Source organism: Eptesicus fuscus, chromosome 5 (assembly GCF_027574615.1).
Source record: "Eptesicus fuscus isolate TK198812 chromosome 5, DD_ASM_mEF_20220401, whole genome shotgun sequence".
NCBI lineage: Eukaryota > Metazoa > Chordata > Mammalia > Chiroptera > Vespertilionidae > Eptesicus > Eptesicus fuscus.
Genome location: NC_072477.1, coordinates 89744823 through 89759838, shown reverse-complemented (window position 1 = coordinate 89759838; position 15016 = coordinate 89744823).

Sequence of the window (15016 nt, the reverse complement as noted above, 5' to 3'; positions counted from 1 at the left end):
CAGACATTGGCTGCCCTCCAAGCTGCACACAGCATTAACCTGTTTATCTGCCACATTTCACAAATCTCAAAAACATGTGAATAATCAGGCAAGCAACTGGATAAGTGATTCACACTAGGGAATCTAACCAGTATTCTGATGAGAGGGTACTATGAGCCTGAGACATTGGAGCAAATAGACTTGAATTGTAGAAACTGCACATAATAAAGTTGATTAGTGGTTCAAAGGAGAAAATATTCTATGAATTTGAAGAGGTATCCAAACCCTGTGGACTTTGGTTGGGTATTTATGTGCAAGTTGTCTGTAGAATTGAGTTAAAAAATATGCTCTCATCCATATCACTCCAATAATGGGGGCCGTGTGTATTTGAATTTCATGTTGGTTGTCAAGATAATTTATTTCTGGACACCTGGATTTAAATATTGGAGGCTTGTGCCTTGACACCCCAAGTTACACCAACATATATATTTGAAATTAAATTACCAATCATGCTTAGAACCTATTCACTTTGTGGAAGCAAAATTTCCTTAGAAAGTTACATTCATTTTTAAAAATGAAAATGAATTTCTTGGTAATAAGGGAATTAATCAAGCAAAGGTATAATTATTACTATATTACTGCTTTAATTTCCTCTAAACTTTTCTTATTTCTTCCTCACTTGCTAACCTGTTAACCCTTTTTATTCTTATTTCAATGGTTATTGTGCATTTGCTTGCAAGTGGAAGTTCTTAAAGGTTTTGGGGCTAACCTCAGAAGTATGCTTTAGTTTTTAAGATCTCTTAAGATTGTTTGTTAATTTCAGGCTTGGATTACTTCCATAAACTATACCTGGTTATAATCACAACAAGATAAATTATCTATTTGCTTGGTATGTCTGTCTATAGCTTCTACCATCTTACCACGAAGGAAATGTAGGTTTCCCTACATTTGCAAACAAAAAATACTATTACAAAAACACAAGCAATCATGCAAGACATTTAAATTAATGTTGCTCACCCCTCAACTTTTTTTTTTTTTGTGCACCGCAGAAAGGCAAATTGCTAAAAAAACTTTTTGATACTTGAAAACGTTGTTAGATTAGTAACCAAAGACATCATAATTTTAGCAACTGGAAGTTTTTAAAATATATATATGTTTTTATTGATTTTTGGAGAGAAAGGAAGAGAGAGGGAGAGAGCTAGAAACATCCATGAGAGGACATCATCAATCTGTTGCCTCCTGCATGTCCACAACCTGGGCATGTCCCCTGACCAGGAGTCAAACCTGCAACCTCTGGGGTCCTGGGTCGATGCTCAACCGCTGAGCCACACTGGCTGGGCTCAACTGGAAGTCTCGAAAAGGTAGGTGACCTGGAAGTTGATATTCCAAATGAAATTTTGTTATGTTCATGTTTCTTTCAAATAGGCCTACATTTGAGTTTATTTAAATTGTATCTGCCAACTGTGTTTTTCTTACCGTGGTGTTTTCTCATCTTCTCGCTTCTTGTCTCAGGTTCTTTTTCTTCAGGATCAGGCACAGAGACTAATTGAATGGCTCCAATGATCAGGATTTGAAAACCTGATATCAGAATTGACTACTTTGGCTGAGTCTGTCCTGAGCAGTCTCTTCTTTATTGACAGGACACTTGGCATAATATGGGGGCATCTTTTCTTCTTCACTTACTCCTGGACTTGTAAAACATGATATAAAGTTTTTCATGATTTTTAAGTGTATTGCATGGGAAATTTTGCCAGAAACACAAGATACAAACTGAAATGCATTCCTTAAAGGATATGTGCAGGTAAGTGTCAAGGGGAAGTTTGTGGGCAGTCAAAAGTGATATTAGAATTATTGACAACTTCATCAACAGTCTGGAGGCTCAACACATTGATTTTTGTAATCACAGAAAGTTTTACTCAGCTTTCCATAGGAGCTGGATTTTGAGTTTATGTCCACAAAATTGAAGTTGGTTCTGCGAACCTCAATTAAGGTTGACCATAGCTCTTTACTTAGCCATAAAGAATTCTTTTGGATGATTTTTTAAATGATGGTTATTCTGAGTCAAAAATGATCACTGAACCCTATACAATCTGCACACCATAGGAACCTAAGAAATAATAGACTGGCTGTAAGTGAATGTTTTCGTTATAAAAACAATACAAACAAAATTAAAATTTTAAAAAGTTCTTTCTTTCCCCCTAGCTTCCTCAATCACATTCCCCAGTGGTAACCATTAGTCATACTTTCTCATATATTTTAACAGACATTTAAAAAATTCATATGTAAGCATACCTTCTTTTTTATGATCCTCTCCAAAAGATATGTTTTTATTGATTATAGAGAGAAAGGCAGGGAGAGAGGAAGAGAGAAAAATGTCAATGAGGAACCTTGATTGATTGCTTCCTTTATGTGTCCCAACTGGGGATGGAACCCACAACCTTCTGGTGTACGGGGTGACACGGCAACCAATGAGACACCTGGCCTTGTCAAACATATCTTCTTTTAAATCACAAATGAAATCATACAATATATTCACTACTCTGAACTTGCTTTTACTTGGTTAGCAATGTATTTTGGCTACTGTTCCATGCCCTACACATTCTTACAGAAGCTGCACAGGATATTCAATAATATGCTATTATGAATATAACCATTCCCATATTGATGGGTAGATATTTAGGCTATTTTTTAGTCTTTTTGCTTTTTCAAATAACATTTTGGCAAACATATACATATTTTTGTGTACTTTTATAAGTGTATTTGTAGCGTTAATTGTCTGAAGTGAAATCAATATATAAGAACACATTGACAATTTTTGAATACTATTGCCACATCATTGCCACAACAAAAGAGGTTTACCAATATACCTTTCACTGATGGTTTTTGAGATCAGTTCCGTGTGTGACATATTTGCTTGCCATTCCATCTCTTTAAAATTGACTAAACATAGTCCAGCGATGGCTGGGATGACCTAATGGAGAGCTAATTAGAATCCTCTATGGCTATGTGCTAGGACAGCAGCTTGGCTGGGGAGGAGGGAGCATGGCTGGGGAGGGAGCAGCATGGCTGGGGAGGGGGCAGGATGGCTGGAGAGGGGGCAGGATGGCTGGGGAGGGGGCAGCATGCCTGGGGAGGGGGCAGGATGGCTGGGGAGGGGGCAGGATGGCTGGGGAGGGGGCAGGATGGCTGGAGAGGGGGCAGGATGGCTGGGGAGGGGGCAGGATGGCTGGGGAAGGGGCAGCATGGCTGGAGAGGGGGCAGCATGGGATGGCGAGGGAAAGAGCTGGGAAGTACCACGGCCATCAGTTTAGGACCCAGTCTGAGTTTTCACAAGGCCCCTTGCTAGCAGCCTTCCTGATAAGAGTGGGGCCGCAGAGCAGAATCAGGAGCCATTCACACAGCCTCTCCCTCTGCTCCGACTCTAATCCAGATGTGCATTTACTTTTAGTCTCTATCTTGGGTGGGACTTCATTGAATGAAATATGAAAAGATTAGCTGCCTTGCCACAGAAATGCTACTTTTCCTTGACAAGGATGCCGCTCCGTAAATTTCCCAGAACACCACACTAAGGTGGTTTGAGGGAAGATAGTGGGACAGAATGAGATTGTGAAAATTCTCTGGTTACTTCCGTGAACTGAGATTATGAGGTTATGAAAGAGGTAGAAAATAAATAACTTGTGAGAAAAAAAATGTCGATGATGATTTGATGATTGTAAAAGACGGTGTCAGGAGATGGCTGAAGCGTGATACGATCATCACACAAACCACACAGGGACTGAACAGGCCGCTGGTGGAGGCGGGTGATTTTACTTCTCTACCCATTTCTGCTCTGGATCTCCTCGCTGCTCTACCGTCCCTGCCTTTTCAGCTCATGTTAGCCCGTTCTGTACAGAAGGCTATGCCAAATGATAAGCCCTTCTTAGCCAGGAAGCTATTGGCAAGGGAGTGGAAACAGGCGGGTGAGTATGAAGGCAGGTGACACAGTACTTTCGCTTCACTCGTTTCCTTAATTGCTCTCTTTCCTCATATCATTTAGTCTCTCAGTTGCTCTCAAATCAGTTTTGGGGAAAAGCAACTGAAAAACTCTGGTGATTTAGGAGCAAGACTTCCAGATATGATAAAGTGACCATACACCATATCTACCCTCAACCTAGTATCAGTTTCTTTTTTTGAAGTGTTAGTGAGTCATTATTTTCATGCGATTACCACACAAATGTGAACATGTTCAGCGAGCTATTGCCAGCAATCAGGGCCACTTGTTACATAACATCAGTGAGAGGGACTCAGGTGAGAAACAACTCTGATTATAGGTATTTAGCCCCAATGTACATCAGTTGTTACTCCTTAAATGTATTTCTTTTAGTTGCTAATTGAAATACTTTATCAGTGCAAGTCTTGACACAACAGTTATACAAACACATATATGAGAACATGGGGAAATTAAATAAGACTTATAATATACACCTTAACAAAATGATGGCTTAATTTGTGCTCCCTTTGTAATTTTAACTAAATATTGTGGTGAGTAGCTCTTACTTTAAATCCTAAGTATATGGGCATTTGTTACACACAATATGAAAATACTTCAGGAGGCTTGTGATTAACGCTGTGGTATTCAGGCACAGTTTATAAAGACTTTCAATCAAAGACAAAAGGCCCAAGTGGATGATGAAACTCATGAAAAAGATGTATGTGTACCACCAAGGACTGAATTCAGACTTGCTCATCTCAGCTCAGTTCTGGCTCCTGGCTCATCAGGAATGTCCCCAAACAAGCATTCTCTGCACCTGGCCATGGCCGCCATGTGGCGTGGCCTCTCGGGTCGGGTTGCCAGGTTAAATATATGATGCCTCATTCAACTTAATTCCAAATAAACAATGAATAACTTTTGCTATAGATATATCCTAAACATTCCATGTGACAGACTTTGGCAGACACATGCCCTAGTCTCATGTGCTTAATCTCTGAGACGAGATGCCTCGCAGGTTTGAAACTCCCAAATCCAAAATTTCAAGCCCCACTGGATGCTGCCTCACCCTCTACCGCTTAGGCCTGCTTCCTCCTAGTGGAGCATTTTGTGCAGATCGTATATTTTCAAATAATTTTTTAAACATGAGTGGTCTATGGGACATTAGCTGCCTTGCCATTAATTGCAACACAGGGAAAATTCTAAAATAAACGTTTCTCTCTGCCAATTTTTCAGAGGCGTGTCCTTAGGATTTGGTGCTAAATTTAAAAGGGTAGACAGATGTGGAATGAGATAGGAGGGTTCCTTCAGACTCAGTTTATACTCCGGTTGTGATAAAGGGAGACACTCAAAGCTTTATTTAAATTTTTCTAAATCAAGCTAAATACCACCATTACTAAAATCCAGCAACTAAAGAAGTGGAACAGCAGTGTGGTACAATAAAGAATAAAAAAATGTAGGGCCCGCAGATTTGAGATTGAGGCCTGACTCTGTCCCTGAACGAGCTGTGAGGTCCTAGGCAAGTCATTTAGCCTCCATTAACCTCAGTTTCCTTCTCAATAAAATGGGGATGGTAGGGCAACTATGAAGAAAGATACTGTATGTAGAAATTACTGGTATTTGTAAGCTTCATGTTCAATCTAATTGTTTTCAGTGGTGATGATAATGAATATGATAGCCAAGTCATAAAGAAATATAAAAAGTCAGTTATTAAAGAGATATTTTTATAGAGATATTTTAATTCAGACCGAAATTTTTTTATTACCTACTCAGTTCACAAGAATTATATACATAAGAGTATTGTTCTTATATGGGTTGAGAAAAGAAAAACACCAAAAACTAATCTAATTCATTATACTTTTAGAAGAAAGCTCACTAAAAATTTTTTTTTGTCTAAAAATGGATGTTTTGGAGTAGAATATTGTATTTCTTTATGATCACAGTGGAAAATGGATAACAGAGAGGCACACTGAGAAACATTTTCTTTAAGGCCTTTTACTTTTATTTTGGGTCAACACTCATTATTTTGTAACAGCCTCTGACACATTATTATTATTATTATTACTATTATTATTGTTATTTAGCATAACAGCTTGGCATTCTCCATGCACAGAGAAGGCTTTCATGAGGCTTGGTGTGCATCCATTTTCTCAGTGATGAAGCAGAGGGAACAAAAGAAGAAACGGGACCAGAGGCCCTCTGGTGCCCTCTGAGCACTTGTGAGCTATGATCAAGGAGCAAGGTGAAGCCTGCAGAAGGACTGAGCCCTCATGCCACCAGATGGCAATTCTGAATAAAGAGTATTTATCCTTGTTTAATTTTACTTCATTTTAAACCACACAACCGATATATATGAGTTCTAGAAAATTAGAGAATATGGGTAAGCAAAAAGGAGAAAGTAACTATCACTTCTACCTTCCAGAAGTTTGAAAAGCTCACAGGGTATCAATTTGTGTTGCTCTGTGAGTGCAATGAGAGATCAGGATTCGCCCCACCCTGTCTGAACCCCAAAGGGGTCCATTATGGTGTGCTGCATGGAGGGGTTCCTCTACAAATGCATTTCAACCAAGGCTTGAATTAGAGAGTACAACTCACTAATTCCTGCAATGACAGGACACCATAGCAATGTAGCCACTGGAGTTTAAAATTGCACTTCTCAGACTGTCTTTATTTTCCTTCACTGACTCTCTAAAGTTCTGAACAAAATACAAAACTTCTCCAGAGAAATTCAGAATATGTTAGTGCTAAAAGTCTGTCATCAAGGGTTCAACAAATCCTGAGCTCCATCTCTCACAGGTCTCAAATTGCTTTTCTTTCACTTCTTATTTCCACACTTGGCTTTGAGTGTAAGTGAAATGGAGCCCCAGCTCTAGGCTAAAAGTGTCCCCACCTTTAGAATTCAGTCATCTGACCTGTCCTGAGCGGCTGAGGGGAGAGGAGTCAAGTGGGGCGAGCCCGGCCCAGTTACAGACATTCTGTGCTGCAGCAGAGCAGTTACTGCAGGTACCTCAGGGCCAGTCACTTTGGCCCCGGGCCCAGATTTCCGTGGATTCAGTACTGGGTCCTGGAAGAGAGAGAGGACGGTGAGTACAAACCAGAAGACCCATCTCCCCCAAGCCTCTTCAGACTTCAGAGAACCAGCCATATTGCTTTGCTATCATCTCATGAGGAGAGTAAATGGAAAGAGGCATTCTCCTCCACTCTGCCGCAGACCCCTGTGCACACTGGCCTGTCTGGACTCCAGGGTTTGGTGGTCATAGCCAACAGCAGCGGTGCCCAGGAGAGGAATGGATGGCGTGGGGCCTGTGCAGAAGGCAGTGGTTCCCAGACAGGTACGGGCCTGGTGGAGCCCTGAGGTGCAGGGTACACAGCAGGGGGACAGCCGTATTCTAGTTACAGTAGACACGGTTGTGCCTACAGGATGCAGTAGTGCCCCAAAGAGCAAAAAAAAAAGCATAAAAATAGCATCTCCATCTCCCAAAAGAACTAACAAGAACTATAACCCAGCACTTATGAGACACAACCCAAGCCGCCCTACCCACCCCTGTGTGTGTGTGTGTGTGTGTATGTGTGTGTGTGTGTGTGTGTGTGTGTGTGTGTGTGTAGGAGTAGGATCCATTTCAGCCATCTTATCTCTCTTCCTCTTCCCTAAAACTAGTCCTAAAAGTTGTTACCACAGTTATAAAGTGATGGTCCTTTGCTAGCGTTTGACTAAGCTGTTCCTGGACTCAAAGCCTGCTCTGTACTAGTGGGATTGGATGCAGGCATCTCCACCTCCCACTCCAGAATTTCTGGGCTAATAGTACTATTTATCTTGTAGGATTGTTGGGTGAATTAAATGATGAACTACTTCAAAGGGGCTTAGAATCTTAGCACTAAGCACATTGTAAGTCCTCCTCAGTATCAACTCTAAGTGTGATTGCTGTCTAAGTTCATCTCCCAAACAGGTCCTATTTGCTGCTTAGTGTGCTGTGAGGGAGACTTAGGCTTAAATTATGACTCACCATTTACAAGCTGTATGTCCTTGGACAAATTAACTTCTTGGAAATATCCCAAAATACACAGCACATTGTGTGCCCAGTGTCATGCCATGTGCTGCAGACCCACGAATGAAGAGCTTGAATGTGGCCCCTGCCTGCAAAGTGCTCAGCATCTGGAGGGTGGGACACAGGCAGTTAAACAACACAAATAATATAGAGCTCTCAGCATAACTCACTTGCCCATCTTGAACTGGGCCAGTAGATTAATCAAACAATTCAGTGAAGTAGAGAATGGTAAAAAGAAAAAATGTTATCTATATGCTTTAAATATTCTATTTCAATTTAAGCAGGGGCCTTCAGGGGAGGGGGAGTGAGGAATGGTTACTTAAATGGTACAGCGTGTTCTTCTAGGGCAGTGGTCTGCAAACCGCGGCTCGCGAGCCACATGCGGCTCTTTGGCCCCTTGAGTGTTCTAATGCCACTTCTTCAAAATAGACATGCCCAGGCCGAAAACAGACTTCTGCGCATGGGCCACGAAGTTTTAATCACACTGTACATGTGTGCCCGCACGTGGTATTTTGTGGAAGAGCCACACTCGCGAACCACGGTTTGCCGACCACTGTTCTAGGGTGATGAGGAAGTTTTGAAACTAGAGAGAGGTGGTGGTGGCACAACATTGTGAATGCACTAAATGCCCCTGAATTTGCATACTTTAAAATGGTTAATTGTCTGCTATGTGAATTTTACCTCAAAAATCAAATGTACATTATTTTGCCAATCTTTTGATGGAGGGCTAAGAAATTTTCTTTAAGTAGGTGGCCAATAATTGAAGGCCTGGATCATTTTTCTGGCATAAGCCATACCCATAATATGTACCTTTTATTTCCAGTTTTATTTTTATTTTTAAATTGGGACAATAACTTAGATACCTGCAGATCTGTCTCAGAGTAGAATCTGTTTGGATTTATAATTTTTTTTCTCCTTTACAGCTTTTCCATCCATACATAATGTGACAGCATTTATTTAGCAGCTCACATTTGTCTTTCTACTTTATTTTTCTTTTATACATTTTTTTTCATTGAAACAACAACTTTCCTTCTGTACTCATTTTATGGATTTGCATAATGTTTCATTGAATAACATAGTTAGAATAACAAGTAAAACTGGTGTAAAGTAAGTTTGGAACAAACACGTCTGACTCCGGTTAGGCCTGCAAGGTAATTCACGTAATAGGAGCAGAAGTAGGGGTTGGGGGGTGTCCTTAAGCAGTCTACCACCTTCCAGCACTGTTGGTTAAGTGGAAGTCAGTTTGAGAGCATTTGCAATCCAATGGGTGCCCATGAGAAGGAGATTTAACTTGCACTTGGAGAAGGATTACAAGCTGAGACCTACAGGTTTGGAGGGACCTAACCAGAATAAATTCCAGGAGGTAGTATTTCAGGCACTGGAAACAGCCGGAGACAGCAGAGAACACTTACAACGGAGTAACAGCAAGAAGTATGGCTGGGTTGTAGTGTGCAGGGGGGTTGTGTTGAAGATGAAGCGGGAAGAGAATTTGCAAGCCACATTAGGAAGTTTAGACTTTCCTTTAGGGACAGTAGAAATCCATGGAAAATTTGAAAGGAGGGCACCACCATAATCAGGCTTGCATTTTAGAAAAATCCCTTGCACTGAATCCCAGGGGATAGGTGAGAGATGGTGGTGGGCAGTGGATGGGGACGCTTGGGTAACTGATGGTGGTGACCCAAACTGACCAGTGCTGTCAGGGTGAGGGAGAGTGCTGTGGGGGTGAAGGAGAGAGGAAAGACCTGGGTAAAGCCCAGATCTTTCTGGTTTAGTGGTGCCATTAACTGACATAGGAACATGGATCAGGATAGGTGTAGGGGGAAGATGCAGCTTATAACATTGAATTTGAGGCTTAAAGAAGCTGTGGAATGTCCGTTAAGTAGCTGCCCATGTGACTCTACTGCTATCTCAGGGGTTATATAAGGCCAAAATGTCAGGTAAGGTAAGAAATAGAAAGTATGCAACCCCTTGTAGCAATGAGGAGTCTCCCGGTGACATTGGGGAAAGCAGTTTTAGAAGGAAGGCAGGCACAGGTGCCGGATGGTAATGGGTTGAGGAGTGTATAGGGATGAAGAAATGACTATGTGTGGTTGATCATTTAGAAAACTTGGCTTTGAAGGGGAGGACAGAGTAGAGCAGTGCAGTAGCTCAAGATGAGTATGGAATCAAAAAACCCCACACATTTAAATGTTGCTGGGATAAATCAAGCAGAAAGGTAAATGTTGCAAATGAAAGCAAGAGGGGAGATAGGAGGAATTAAATGGAGAAACCCACACTTGTTATGGAATGCTGTTGTGAGGGGGGCCAATGAGTAAGCTCACATAAAGCAACAAGCATAAAATGTGCATATGGCTTGCTAGCTTTTTCCATTCTCTAGGCACAGTCCATCCCCTATTTCATCTTAGTTTGTCTTTTATCTACAACCCAATATGGCTACTTTGGCCTGTGCCTTCTTGGGTGCACACCTATAGTTTTAGAACGCTCCCCAGGTAATTCTGGAGGAAGTTTAGGAACTATCTTACACTGGCTTAATGTCTTGCCTGTCCCCTTTCCCATATAACTCCACAGAGCCTATAATTAATCCCCATTTGGCTAATGGCAGATGAAAGGTGGCTAGCTGTAACTATAAGGAAGCCATTGGAGAAAGGACTTCCCGGAACTCAAAAAAAAAATAAAATAAAATAAAAAGCATAGACACCCTCGCTGAGAAATGTTAGAAAGGAATGACAAATCTGGAGGCCCAGGGGCCCCTCTAGACGCCTTCTGATCTGTTACTGTACCCACAGGAGCCCCTGGTACAACTGACAGTGGGGTACGAGCTAATTGACTTCCTCATAGATATGGGAGCTACACACGCAGTGCTAAATACAAAACTAAGCAAGAAAAGTTTAGCTGGAGCGATGGTTACCGGAGGGATCGGGCAATGACAAAAACAGGCGTTCCTTCAACCCCTAGAATGCCAGCTTGGGGATCAAAAACTTATGCATAGTTTTCTCTACATGCCAGACTGCCCCATTCCATTGTTGGGCTGAGGTTTACTTTGTAAATTGCATGCACAAATAACTTTCCCCATTAGAAACAGCAATTATGCTTAGGAGTCCCGCTGCGACATGCTCTCCAGCTCCAGATACTCCTGACTTGCCCGGAAGGACCTGGAGGTGAACTCCTCCCACCTGAGATCTATGAGCAGGTTGATCAAGCTGTTTGGACTATGGAACCCCAGGTAGGGTGGTTAGCATCCAACCCATAAAATTAACCTAAAGGAAGGGGCATGGATCCCACAGAAGAAATAATACCCCCTTGAAAGGAAGCTTTAGAGGGAATTTAACCATTAGTGTGTAAATTCTTAAAATTAGGATTAATTCGGCCATGCCAGTCTTTCTATAACACTTCCATTTTGTCAGTCAAAAAGCTTCAAAGACCATTATTCATTTAAGATATCTCCCAGAAGATAGGACAGACACTACGGATTCAATTGAAACATCTTAGAGACCCCAATCTACGGGGAAGAATATAAAAATGAACCACACAATAAAGAAGACTCTGGTGAAAATATGCCAAGAAATGCATTTGCCTATGGCCTTACTCTGGATTAGGGTAGTACCCCAAAGCAGACTTAAATTAAGCCCTTTTGAAATAGTTTATGGGAGATCCTTCCAAGTTTCTGTTTTAGGAACACACCCTTTAGATTTAGAACATGAATAAAAAATCAAACACTATGGCCCTGGCTGGTGTAGCTACGTGGTTAGAACACCAGTCTGCGCACCAAAGGGTCAGTTGTTTGATTCCCAGTCAAGGGCCATACCTGTGTTGCAGGTTCATCCCTGGCCCCCCAGTTAGGGCATGTGTGGGAAGCAAGCTAATGTGTTGCTCTCACATTGATGTTTCTCTCTCTATCTCTCTCTCTTCCCCCGCCCCCTCCCTCCTTCCCCTTCATCCCTTCTTTCCACTCTCTCTAAAAAGCAATGGAAAAAAATATCCTCTGGTGAAGATTTTAAAAATTAAAAAAAAAATCAAACAAGATGTACAACAATGAGGGTAAACACTAACAGCTTTGCTCATTGCAGGTCTATCTACCTGTCTGACAAGCCCTTACAGCCATTGCAGCCAGGAGACCGAGTCTTACTAAGGACTTGGAAGATTCAAGGTCCTGAACAGCAGTCAGCCAAGCAAGGGACCAGTCCCTATGATGTCCTACTGACAACACACTCTTCCCTAGAGCTCACCCGAATAAAGCCGTGGACCCATCACACACGGATAAAGTGCGTGCCGCCTCAGGAGAACTTGTATCTTGCTGCTGCTGTTGATACTTATGGAAATTCTGGACCTGCACTTCCGAAAGATAGTTAAAATTCCTCTTTTTGGAAAAGGACAGCGCCTCCCAAAGCTAAGTGACAACGCTACTTTTTATTTTATTATTATTTTTTATGGCCATGCTTGGACTGATAATGCCTCTGTCTGCATTTCCCAGACCATGGCTGCCTTGGCAGACATTCCATTGTTGAGTGTACCGCCCCAAGCCCTACTCAGGATTAGATCATGGGGATCTGTGAGTCTCTCCAGTTTCTCATTTCACTACACTTCCCCCTGCACTACTAGGCATAGCCCTGACTAAACCCTTGATTATCTGTCTACACAATAGGTCTCGCTTTGGAACATCTGCAACACCATCTCTTGAAATATGGAGCAGTCTACCAGCTTCACTTGCCCAGCAGTGCCATCCTCTAGACAGCAGTATGCTGCCTTCTGAAGACAGCTATCCTTTTCCCTCATGTAAAGGCTTCCCTTCATGCTTGATCCCCTCATCCTTTAATAGATAGTTAGACTCTCTGGACCTTGGATACATAAGAATATGTATGCCCTTTGATAGCAGGAAGAAATTATAGAAGACTAGAGGCCCGTTGCACGAATTCATATACCAGTGGGGTCCCTTGGCCTGGCCTGTAGGATCGGGCCAAAACTGGCTCTCTGACATGCCCCAAGGGGTTCTGGATTGCATGAGGGTGCAGGCCAGGCTGAGGGACCCTACCGGTGCACAATCAGGGCTGGAGAGGGACACGGGAGGGCTCCAGGGCGTTTCCAGCCCATCTCACGCAGTCCCAATCAACTGTACCCCAGCAACAAGCTAACCTACCTGTCAGAGCATCTGCCCCCTGGTGGTTAGTGCATGTCATAGCGAGCAGTTGAGCAACCTTAGCATATCATTAGCATATTACTCTTTGATTGGTTGAATGGACAACTGGACAACCAGACACTTAGCATATCAGGCTTTTATTATATAGGATGAGACCTTTGCCCATTTACCTTTGTCAGGTTACAGGGTTCAGAGTTTTTAAGGGTGAATTGTTACTATAGACAGTCAGTAGAGCACCCGGGAGTCTCCCTCATTGGCCAAGATGGCTTTGGGGAAGGTTCTTACACAGAGTATGCCAAAAGCTAGAAATATGTATAGATAAGGCCTGAACTCACCAAAAGCTAGAAAGATGAATGGACAGGACCCAAGCACACTCAAAGCTAGCAAGATAATTGGATAGAAAAAACCGCAAAACCCTTGCCCTCCCTATCCCTATAAGAACCACAGGTTTGAATAGAAAAAAGAGATGGTCTTTGAGATGGTATTGAGACAGAGAGATGGTCTTTGAGGTAGGAGCCCACCATTCTCCCAGGTCACGTGGCACCTGAATAAAACTTCTTTCTTTTTGCACCAACACCTGCCTCATGAGTTTGGCTTTTGTTGCAGCAGGCAGCCAAACATCCATTGTTTTGTTCAGTTACAACTTCACTAAAAATATCTTAGCCTTCCTGTGTTTTCCACTGAGTCAAGATGGGAGGCTTCTGTTCATTGTGGAAAGAGACTATCTTCTCTCAGTGGCCTTGTTTCAATTCTTATCTTTAATTATTAAAATAATTCTTAATAGGGTTAAATACTTAGCCCAATGCTTGCAGACAGTAGGTGTTAAAAAGTTTCCTTTTACTTAGTTCCTGTTTCCTCTTTGCTCACCCCTAAGCCATTTCTCTGCCATCATTTCCCACCCACCCACACCTTTTATTTTATTTTATTTATTTATTTTTTAGCACTGTAGTATATTTATTTCCAATGTTTCTATGCTTGGAAAAACATAGTTTGTACTTTTTTCACTTGATTTTTTAATGTGAGCATTTTCCTGTTAATATTATTAACTGTGATTTTTGATGACTGCTAGACATTCCATCTTACTAAGCTTTACTTGGTCATTTTTCCATAGCAGGCATCTAGGTGCTCATGTGTTTAAAAATAAGTCTTTGTTCATATTGCCGATTATTTTCACTAGGCTTCTAGAAGTGGGATTACAATGGTACAGATTTTAACAGGAATAAGAAAGCCAATTTCACATTAAGGATTGGAAGTGATACTGCTGTGTTGTTGTTTTTTTAATTTAATAAATCTTTATTGTTCAGATTATTACAATTGTTTCTCCTTTTTTCCCCCCCATATCGCCCCTCCACCCGGTTCCCATCCCCCCTTCTGCCCTTACCTCCCCCCCGCTGTCCTTATCCATAGGTGTATGATTTTTGTCCAGTCTCTTCCCGTACCCCCCACACAGACACCCCTTCCCCCTTGAGAATTATCAATCCACTCCGATTCTATGCCCCTGATTCTATTATGTTCACCAGTTTATTCTGTTACTCAGATTTTTAATTCACTTGACTTTTAGATTCACTTGTTGATAGATATGTATTTGTTGTTCATAATTTTTATCTTTACTTTTTTCTTCTTTTTCCTCTTTTTTAAAGAATACCTTTTAGCATTTCATATAATTCTGGTTTGGCAGTGATGAACTCCTTTAGCTTTTTCTTATCTGTGAAGCTCTTTATCTGACCTTCAATTCTGAATGATAACTTTGCTGGGTAGAGTAGTCTTGGTTATAGTTTCTTGCTATTCATCACTTTGAATATTTCTTGCCACTCCCTTCTGGCCTGCATAGTTTCTGTTGAGAAATCAGCTGATAATCGTATGGGTGCTCCCTTGTAGGTAACTAACTGT